This window comes from Chiroxiphia lanceolata, chromosome 2 (genome assembly GCF_009829145.1).
Source record: "Chiroxiphia lanceolata isolate bChiLan1 chromosome 2, bChiLan1.pri, whole genome shotgun sequence".
Classification (NCBI taxonomy): Eukaryota; Metazoa; Chordata; class Aves; order Passeriformes; family Pipridae; genus Chiroxiphia; species Chiroxiphia lanceolata.
Window position 1 is genome coordinate 67,870,581 of NC_045638.1, and position 11,618 is coordinate 67,882,198.

Consider the following 11,618-nt stretch of genomic DNA (forward strand, 5'->3'; position numbering starts at 1 on the left):
TAAATACTAAATGGAGTGAAAGCTGACTCACCACTAGTTTCAAAATTAGGATTATCCATAGATAATGACTGCATGTGTATAACAGGAATTAATTCTAGTCCTGTTCTTGTCCTGTGCTAGTGTTAACCTGTTGAATACCATTTATTGAGGCCAGATGTTTAGTCATACATTCCAACTAAGAATATAATCTGATCAATATTGTGGCAATTGGTCTAAAGTACTTAAAAAATTCCAGAAAAGAGAATAGCAAGTATAAGCAAAGTTACAATGAGAATTGATCACACCATCATTTTCAAAACTGAGACTCTGTTTGAACTACACTGATCTGGAATAAACATTCTGTAACCAGTATCCTGCCATTTCAGACTAACAGGCTGACGTATAATAAGGTCTTGTGCCCGAATGCTGGCAAAATATTCATTTATATCAGAAATACAGAATATAATTTTAATGCTGGTGATAATAATCTGCTGTACTCGCAAGTTATGGTGGAGAGTTCATCACTAAAATGTGTCCTCTACTGGAAATGTTTTTCTAGTGTAGAATCAGGTTAATTCAAAGAATTAATCTGTGACTTGTGTTATGCTGAGTCAGGCTAGATAATCACTGTCTCCTTAAGGTTTTATAATCTGAGGATATGTTTATTACAACAGACTGGAATAGAAGTGCTGGATAAAGAAAATTATAGAATCCTGATTACAAACTGTAAAAATAAATTTCTTGCCAATCCCATAATTTTCAAGAAAGAAACAATTACTCAGGCTTTCTGTGATGGCTGAATTTTGCTGCTAATCCAAAATCAAGCTCTTTATCAGATATATGGACAGGAAGCACAAAAACTGAAGCGGCAAGATATTGATCAATTTATAAGGTTTACTGACAATTGCTTTGTAGATTCCTGAAGAAGGTTAGATCCTGTTCGAAATACTGCACAAATATTTAATGGGAAAAACTGCTCCACCATTTGGATGTCTTTTTTTTTTAAGCAGTTCTGGATCTTAATGCTGAATTAAACTTGCTCATCAAAATGGATGTAATCCAGAATCCTGTAATTTTCATGAGCAAATTTGGAATTAAAACTTCTGAATATATTCAGAAACCTGTTACAACCCCATAAACACTTTCCTTAAGACCAGACTTCAGTGTCGTTAAGATGATTAAATAGCTGTAGTATCCAATATAAGGGGAGTGGCTGAAACAAATGCGGTTATTCAGAAGAGGGCACCAGGGGATCTTACAAATGTGTGCAAAAATCTGATCATTAAAAGAGACACAACCAGACCCTTCTCACTGGCGCTCGCTAACAAGACAAGATAAAATTGTTGTACGGTGGAAAAAATATAAATGCCACCAAAACAATAAAACACTTTTTCACTGTGAGTATGGTCAAGCACTGGAAGAAATTGCCCAGAGTGATTGTGAAGCCTCCATATTTGGTGATATTCAAAACTTGTTTGGATATTGTGCTAAGCAACCTGTTATAGCCGTCGTTTCTCTGAGCCGAGGCACTTGACTAGAAGTCTCCAGCCCAGGCCATGAGTCGTATCTGTGAGAATGTGACCAGGACAAGGCCAGGACAAGACATCGGCCCATGGCTGGGGATCAGGGTCAGGCCTGGTGAAGGGAAGCAGAGTCAGTCAAAAAAATGGAAGGACAGGTAGGTCTTCAGGGTTGAGCAGAGGTGGTGTTGGAATGTGGGAATGTGAGTGGGCCTAGCTCGGTAAGGCCCATGTCTTGGCACGGGGAACCGGAGTCCAGCCCTGTTGCAGCATTGCCGGGGCAGTGGCAGAGGGTCCTGGGCACTAAAATGGTGTCCTGAGTCACAGGCAGGGTGGGGAAGGCCCCAGACATTAAAGCCCATTATTGCACTCACGTTCCTTTCAGGTGTTTGGGAGATATTCTCCTGTGATGTAAAGGACACAGATTAACTTCCTTGGTACCATCTCTGAAAAACAAATCATAAGGAATTGAATAAAGCATTAATTCTCCACTGTTTTTCTAGTAAATGTAATGAGATGCATGGGATCCTAGAAATCTAGTTTCACAATGATGTATTTATTTTTAGACAAATTTGTCTTAATGCCTATGGTTCTTATCTTACTTAAATTTAACCTGGACTTTCAACTCAGAAAGTCTGTTCTAATCTCAAAACTATACAGTAAATACATTTTCTTTTAGTTGGAATGCCTCTTTATGTAAAAATACAAGTAAACTTTTAGTTGATATTAAAGGCATGTCTATACCATTTTGAATTCAATACTACAATGAGATACCTTGACCAACCAGGTTTAGCTCAATTTTTTTGTTTAATATTCTGTCTGTACTCCTAATTTGTCTTAGATGTTTCAATAAGCAGAAAGATTTTCTTGCCTGTAGCATTACACTATCACATAACTCTGATACAAAAGATAGTTTTTTAAAAGCTAGTTTAGATGTTTTTAAGTGGTGCTCATTATTAAAATTGGACATACAGACACTGTGAAGCAAGGTCACAATAATATGTAGTCTTAGAGTTCAATCCTGACTCTTGGAAAAGTGAACGTGGGTTCAGGCCGTTGAGGTTAGCTGCTGTGTCCCATGGGCTGTGGAATAGATGATGTCTATTCCTCCACTGGTAACCTTCATTTCGAAAACTTTCTTCCATGTGTTGTTTCACAGATGCCCAAAAGAAACACAGTCTTTAAGTTTAAAATACTGTTGTATATAAGCAAAATGAAGAAAACAGTGTTTCATTTCCACAAAGAGAGTAAAAAGTCTCCTTCCCCACTCTTCCAAGTTCTGTTCGGCTGCTGAAGTAAGAAATAACTAAATTATCCCACAATTTTCATAAATATATTAATTAAATATATTAAGCCAAATTCATACATGATTATTTTTAAGATTAAATTTATTTAAAATCACTGCAGGATGAAGGATATTGTTTAGCTAGCTATGGTCAAAAAAAGATATCACAATACCACAATTCAGTTTTCATGTCACTATGTTCTACTCAGCTCACAGGCATTGATCTTGGAATTAGTTAATATATACTTAGTGCTTTGAAACTAGTGCTTTTTCTGATTCTAATACTTTTTCTAATTTTTTTCTTTTACATTGTTGTTATCAGCATTATATGTATTATTTTTATGATTAAGGTCATGCATAGGTTTCATTTGATTTTTTGGTAATGTTAACATAAATATTCTTACAGAAGCCTCTTACTTTGATACTTTCCAGTAACAGAACTTAAAAAAGCTTTTAGAATTCTGTAGCTGAATGATGGATATTCTCTCGTGGTTATTTAAGACTTGAAATTTAATATCATAAGGAAATGCTCTCTTGAGGTATTTCAACTAGATGATTGCAGGTAGTCCTTCACTGAAAAATGTAAGTAATGCAACAGGGGTATTTTTGTCATAATATAATCATATCACTAAGGCTGTAAAAGATATGAGATTTAGCAGAATATCTGTAACTCCCAAGGGGGGTGATTATCTCCTGACAACTACCCACTAGATTCGCCTTGCTGCTTTTATAAGAAGTCTGCTTTGCGTGAGATAATGCAGCTTAATGTCCTAGAAGATCAGTTGACAGCAGTTTCGCATGTTTCACATGAAATAATCTGTCATTATGAAATAATATAACATTTAGAATGTTCTTTAGCTATTGAGAGCCCTCCTCCAATTCAGTGATCCAGTGTAGTAATAATGACAAGCAAAGTGATATGTCCAACAACCTAACGATATTGGGAACTTAGAATAAAAATGGTGAAATGTTATGAAAATTTTACTTTCTGTAGAAAGTTGTAAGGTTTTTTGTGGTTGTTTGGTTGGTTTTGATTTTTCCATAATATTGTAATAAGTTCAGTTCAATACAATATTGCAAGAGTACAGATGAAACTGGGCTACCTTTAATCTTGCTTTTTGGGTAACAACAGTGAATGACATAACACCTCTTAGCTTAACAATGTCAAATGTAATTTATTTCCTGGTCTGATTAAGTCCTTTTTAAGAAGTCACTACTGGAAAGCTGCTGTTATCCAGGCTATCCATCAAGGTTAATTTACTGTGTCCCAGTGACTCTTCATTATGGCAGATTCAGTTGATAAAAAACTGTGCAGAACAAAGGATGAAATATCTAGACTAAGTGACATATTAAAATTTAGATAATAACTAATTCTCTAAACTCATCCCTTCACCATCAACAGAAAAAAACACTTCTCCAGATAGTAAACCTTATTATCCACTTAGCTCAGATTTAGTAGATTCTTAATTGTTTTTTTCCCCAATATACAGCATTCATCTCTTAAGAAACACATTTTTGTTATAATCAACCTTCTCTAAACTCGAAATGGCGCAAATCTCCATTGAAGTTAGCTTTTGCTATAAGAATAAATATTCAAAAAAGTAACAAATGGTGAAATGTTATCAGCTCTTCCTACACACTGATTCAATAAGAGATCATTTTAATACCTAATATCACAGTGTCATACTTAATTGAAAAATACATGTTAGAAAAACCCAAAGAAAAAAACAACCCCACCCAGCCGCTTAATTCAAACCCAGAAGACAAGATAACAAAAAATAACAAAAAGAATCTCAAATTCACAGAATTCTAAAGATCATTAAATTTAAATGACAAAGAATCTACTATTTCTTTCCAAATTGGCATTTTTGAAAGAAATACTCATAAGAATGGTGGTTCCAAAAATAAGTAACAAAGGATTTGCTAACAGATGTAAATTTGTGCCTTTTTGTGTCTTTTTATATCTTTATGCTGAATATTTAAGTCACAATCACGAAACATGAAAATGAATTAATTCTTATTCATACTAGCACATTATTTTTATTGGCTCAACAGACTGAACTGGGTTGGATATCAGTGTTGGAAATTATTTTGAACAATGTCAACTGGAATCAGTGGAAGTACTAGTATGATATTAGATTATTGGAAAGCTGGCGTGATAGAATAATGCTAAATAAATACGAATATTTGTCGACTCTTTAAAAAATATATTTTTGGCTAGCTTCATGCTTTTTCTCTCTTTTCCATAGATGTTCATAGCAACTGAGGTGTATGTGCACAGATTATCAGAGAAACCAAATTTGTCTCATGTGCAAGTAATATCATTAGAAATATTAGAGGTATTTTCTTTTTACTCAGTCAAAAAATACAAACTACAGTGTACAACTTACTTGAACAAGCAGATCTAAAAAAACCCAAAAAACAACTAGAAAAAGGAATATAAGTCATTACAAAGAATGACTGGTGGGTAATGAAGCAATGATCACCTTAGAGTAACTTTGAGCAAATGAAATAGAAGGAAAACACCATGATATCCTTGCCTTAGCCTTAAAAAAAGGACAAAAATCAAAAGGTGGAAGACTAGCCCCTAAAAAGTATTGATACAAATGGTCCACTTAATTATGAACATTAAATAAACACTTTTCTTGGAAAAGACCAGAACTGTTAATCTGTAACATTTAGTCCTATGGGTTTACAGCAGATAATTTTAGAAGGCTAAGCTTATTAAGTCAGTTTATCAGCCTTGAGAAACAGAGGGTTGAGAAGAAAAAGGACAAGATAATTTCAATATCCAAGATGGTACTGAAAACTTAATGGGCTCACGGACTGGGTATTTTATAGAGCATGCAATGCAGATTCTTTCATATACTTGTAGGAAGTCCAACACAGATCAAATATATTTTAAATTTGTGGATGGCATTTCTGAGGCAGGATGAAGGATTATAATCAATGTATATTGTTATATAACATATGAGAAAACCTCTTCTATCATTTTGGCAGAGTTTACTTTAAAATGACAAGTAACACTTTCTTAATTAAAGGCACCACTAGTATTTAGAATTATTTCTAAGCAGACATCTTTCAAAGTTTACTGTTTAGAAGTATGAAAGGAAGTTTATTATTAAGACAAGTAGAATCACTAAAGAGGAATCAATTATTGGAGAGCATAACATGACTCTGAAGCTCTTGTTTTGTAATTTTTTTTAGTAATAAAATTTAGCCATGAAAACACTTTAGATTTTAATACAGTTGAAAAATTGATATATTCTGTTTGTTAGAGGGATACTAACCTTGGTACTTGTGATGTGGAAGAAATTTGAATATACATGCTCATAAAATGCAAATTCAGAAGGAAAATATGCCTGATATTCTGATTAAAGACTTCAAATTAAGACTGTAAATAAATTTAGAATCAAAATGAAACTACAGCAAAGCATAATGGATTAATCATTACAGAATTTGAATTACTCAGATGTAAGCTCTGTATGAGTCTCTAGATCTTGGCTGAAAGAGACACTGTTTGAAAACAAGAGACTGCTAATGTTGACAGGAAAAAAGTATAGGAAAATAAAGGAATGACGGATAACAGATTTATTTCCATATAGACAACTCATACTCTATCTTCTGAAAACATGGTTTGCAAATTCTGTTTTTAAGGTGTTCTGGTCTGCATAATATATATATTCTTGAAATTCAAGGTATGTATTCATGCATTTCTATTTTTTTCTCATTGAAAATAATAACAATAATAATAGCAGTTTACATCTTGTCTATCCTTGAATCTTGTCTGAATTCAGATTCTTAAGTGATATAGATTATACACTGTTACTTCCATATTTTTAAAGGAAAGAGAAAATTGTGCAATATTTTTATTAGAGGTGATCTATTAGAATGATGTATTTCAAAAATTAAAGCAAAAAAAAAGGAAATGTTTTTTTATGTATCCTTCTGCTAAGTACTAATACTACATGAAAAAAAGTTGAAACAGTTATGAAAATGGGGTCCTATTTTGACTCAGTCATTTTTTTTGATTTTTTATTTTAAGGGTAATTTAACTTTATAATGAATACCAGTTTTCAAAATGGGACTGAAATAATTTGCTTGAATTTCCTGGAAAATCCGTTATCAAAGTATCTGGAAGATACAAAGCATTGTACGTAAATGCATAAATTCGATAAACAAATTTACATTAAAAATACAGAGGAACCATATAAATAGTTTCATTTTTAGAAAATATGACTTCCAGGCAAGGTGAAAAGATGTCAAATTGTACTGTTGAAAGACAAGAAGGCTGGAGATTTAAACGCATAGTATAGAACACCAGAGAAGTATTGTCCATGTCCACTGTTGTGACAAAGATTTAGATTAACTGTCAGAGTTAAGTTTCAAATTCATTTAATTTGCCAAGGTAGTGCATTAAATCTTCACCATTGGAGGACTTCAAGAGAAATTTAAACAGTCATTTGCTACTAAGGGTTAGTATAGATGTTCTAAACTGGGGCGACGAGGTGAATTAGATCTGGATGCTACTTCTCTTTCACTTTTTATCACTACAACTTTTTTATTGCAAATATATTAGAAATGTACAAACAGTTAAATACAATTAACTTCTGTGTAGTTCATTATTGACAATGTAGGAAATTTGGTGCATAAATGAAAACTAAATAAATATACCACAAAGTTCACAGGTGCAATATAGAAATCTAAATACAAACTGATATTCTGAAAAGTCTTATGCAGCTGCTATTAAACTGACTGATTATTTTGGTAACTAAATTTTGGATACCAGCTATATTTGTATATCAATTTACTATTTTCAGTTACCCTGACACCTTAAGTTTATGGCCAAATGCATCCTAATTTTAATTCTGTTGGAGTTTATCTCATAGTCACCCAGCCAAGACCTAATAGTCAGGCATTTTGGAATCATTGTTAAATCATCTGTAAATATATGCTATTAGAGTTAACGCTTTTATTATTGCGTAAATATAGCTGTAGGAAAAGCAAGTGATGCTCTGAAAACATCAGTGATCAAAGCACTCTTACAGGATACATGAAAAAAATTCTCCCTCTCCCCATGTTTCTCCCTCAGATAATTAAAATCTGTGAGTGCAGTCAAAGAACCACAAAATCAGAAAATCAGAGAATTGCAGAATGCTTGTACAGAAGCACAAGCAAAGTTAACTGAACCAGGTTGCTCAGGACCATGACCTGTTGCATTCTGAATATCTTTACAGAAGGAGACTTCACAGTATCTCTGGAAAAGCTATTACCGTTGGTCACTTTCACAGTAAAAAAAGATTTTTCCTAAGTTCAGATGGAATTTCATCCTTTTTAATTTGTGCTCATTGCCTCTTGTCTCATCAGTGGGCACTACTGAGAGCAGTCTGGTTACCATTTCTTCATTCCCTCCCATCAGGTACTTATACACAATGATAAGATCCCCTTAAGCCTTCTCTTGTCCAGGCTGAACAGTGCCAGCTCTCTCTCAGAGAATTAGTATATTTCAATGCCAATAGGGTAATACCAATATTACAATGCATAGTTTGTTCCTGTAATTTCTATTGGTTCACAAAATCTAGAAATAACATGTATAGAAACATAAATATTGGTCATACAGGTTAGAAAATATGTCTTTATATGTATTTGAAGAGCAGTGTCCAACTGAAATTGTAGAAACTAAAAGTTTAGTGTTGGTATCTATGTATGTTTTCAGAAAGAGTGAAACTAAGGAGTGTGACTGCTCTGCAAGTATTTCAAACAGCCCAAAGGCAGCATACACTTTTTAATGCACCAGGATGTGCCACCTAAAATATGTCTATGTGGAGTGTCAGGCCCAATTCTTTACCCAATCAAGTAAATGAGAATTTAGCCACTATTTTCAAAGGGATTTCGATTGAGTTTAGAATCAGATTAAGAAAATAAATATTGCAAAAGTATTCCTGAGTTATTTTAAAAGTATCCAAATGCAATTCACTCAGTGTGACCTCAAAAAAATTCAGCACAGTATCAAAGAAAAAAAAAAACCAGCTGTGTAATTTGATGCGAAATGAATCTACCTAGACAATTAACCTAGAACAGGCTTCCAGACACAGCTATGTAATATCAACAGAAATAAACTCATAAAAGAGAGATAGGTTGAGTGAAGAAAACTTCTAAGGGAAATCAGGACAGAATTAAGAATAATTATAAAAAAACCTGGGATCAAGGATCTTGCAGACAAGTTTGCACTGGAGTTCAAGATAATCATTTTATGACACTTGTAATTCACTGATGCATTAAAAATAGTGAGCAAAATACTATAACCCTACTGAAATCTTTGCTTTGCTTTGTTTTTAAGGGGGGAGGAAGAATGATTTCTGCTAAATTTTCTGGCATTTTAGTTGGCTAAAATTACATCTATGAAGGACTAAATTACTACCAATGCACAATAAAAAAATGTTTCATTAATGAAACAAGAACTATACATCTACACAAGCATGGGCTTCTGTTGCTTACTGGAATCCCATCGCCTTTCGTTTTTTAGTTATTAAAATTCTGATAAAATATAAACATGGAAAACTAGAAACTCTCATATTTTCCTTGAGGAAACTTGAAACCTGGTTAAATTCTCATATGAGTAAAGGCAGGACCTCAAGTAGTTGGTAAATTATCCACCAGAGTCCAAGTTCTGTGAAGGGAAGCAGAACAAATACAGGCCAAATTATCTTGACCAGTTATGAAGCAGTACATGCTAGCCTGTGAGGAAATTGGAGGTAACAGTTCTAGGTTAATGTCATATAGCTGTTAATGCATAAACTGATTGGATGGCATCTTCAATTCTCTTGCTTTTTTTTTCTGCTACCCTTTTACCATTTCATTTTTCTTCTTTTTTTTTTTTCCCCTCTCTTTTTTTTTCTCTTTTGAAAAGGTTTGCAAATATTACTATTACAGATTTTCTATTTTTAGTATCAGCACCTTCACACTTAATGTTGTTCACACTGCTTGCTGGCAATGTCCATTCTACCTGCTTATAGAAAGATAATGATAAATAATTTAAATACTTTCAGATGCCTTCCATATGGGGTGCAAACTATGTAAATATTCCAGCTCATTATGAGCCGAGGTAGAAACTGAAACTCAGAAAGTAGATTCTTAATATATATACATCACAACAGCATAACTAGTATAAGTAGTGCTTTTATGAACATACAGTGGAAATACAGGCTTGTTAATGTTTTCAGAAATTCATACCTGTACATTTTTAATTAAATTAATAGAATTAGTGATTTTTGTATGGACTACTTTCAGAATTGCTTTTTAATGAAAAATAATTGTAACAATTAATTTTATTTTATATTTATTTGAGTGTACATTATATATAGTTGTATTTTTTTTTAATTGAAATGACATTTCATATGAAAGAAAGCAGAACTTATTACCGTCTTTTTCTAGGCTCATTATAATCCTGGTCATAGTGGTATCATCCACACACACAGAATTAATGTGGCTAAATCTTCATTTCATCAAGATTTTCAAGTGCATTAATTTGCATGTTGTAAGAATAGTAACTGTAATCTCCTTTCCTCAGGCAGATTCATCAATATTTGGGACTTCATAAGTGAAACCAAAAAAGAACAAGTTAGAGCATGGAGACAAACAGTTCTACTGTAATTCAATCTTAATAAGAAATTGTCAATTCCTAATAAAGTCTTTTCCAGTCTACTTTCTATGTCTTTAGAACTTACTAGAAGTTAAAAATGTATTTTCAATTATTTGTTCCCCGATGTTTCCTTTAATAGAAATTAAATAATAATTTAGTATCCAATGTTCATAGCAAATATTCAGTGGTAGATAACTGATAGTTTAATGCTGAAGGATGGAAGGACCTAGAACAAGATGACTGAATGTGTAACTCATGATGGGAATCATTATGGGTTTTTGTAATACAGTTAGCTTGATAATAACTCATAGTTCATAGATGTAGTTATAAGTATGGAAATTCAGATGTAATAGCTTTTGGGGAGATTCAAAGCTGTTAATTTCATACCATATTGGTAATTAAGATTTAATTAGATCTGGCTCTGCTGAAATTTCATTCAGGACAAGTAGATACCAAAATGAAATTTGGTGCCATTCAGGAGTTTTGGTTTGGTTTAGGTTTGTTTTGTTTTGAAGTCTACAGTATATTTGGCATAGGTTTAACAAATAAACTAAGCATTGGGGGGTTTTGTATATTTACTTAGTATCACTGCTGTTGGGAGAGGAATGTAATATTTTAAAATCTTGTCTACATGCTTCACCCTAGGACATTTTATGGAACACTAAAAATCCTCAGGAGTTTTAGGAGCATGTTAACTGGTCACTGAGCCAGTATTGGGTGACTTTTCATCCCTGATGACTTGCATTACATATGACAAGGAAAAACAAAAAGCACATAAAGGAAATTAAAAATTCTTCTTTATTATTTTTTTCAAGATTTCTAGAATTATCTATAATTAATGATCCCCCATTAATCACAGTTCATATTTTGCTGTCATTTTTATCTATTAAATACACTCACATCAAATTAGAATTATTCAGTCAGCTGCGAAATAGAGAGCTGTAGGTAAAACATAAGTAATGATTATTAGGAAAGATTTGTAACAACTTTGTTTCTTTCTAAATTATTAGAAGTATTTAAAATTCCAGTTGCATTTCATACACTCTGAATAAATCCTCTGTAAAGCTATAAATGGTATTTGTCTATCTAAAAATAACCTTTTGTTTTTTATACTTTTAAGGAACTTCCTAAGACAAAACTCTGTGTTTCTTTGACATGTCTCTGTAGAACATTTTAATACAGAATAATATCA

At 32.8% G+C, this 11,618-nt stretch overlaps 1 long non-coding RNA gene across 2 annotated transcripts; it reads left to right on the plus strand.

Annotated features, from left to right (window-relative positions):
- The first annotated feature begins 1,562 nt into the window (after nt 1–1,562).
- Nucleotides 1,563–10,488, plus strand: LOC116782725. Of its 2 annotated transcripts, none has more exons than XR_004355335.1 (3): nt 1,563–1,884; nt 5,034–5,123; nt 10,355–10,488. It is a non-coding gene; the product is annotated as an uncharacterized LOC116782725 (long non-coding RNA). The 2 variants fall into 2 exon arrangements; XR_004355334.1 differs by having other exon boundaries at nt 1,563–1,657.
- Nucleotides 10,489–11,618: the final 1,130 nt, after the last annotated feature.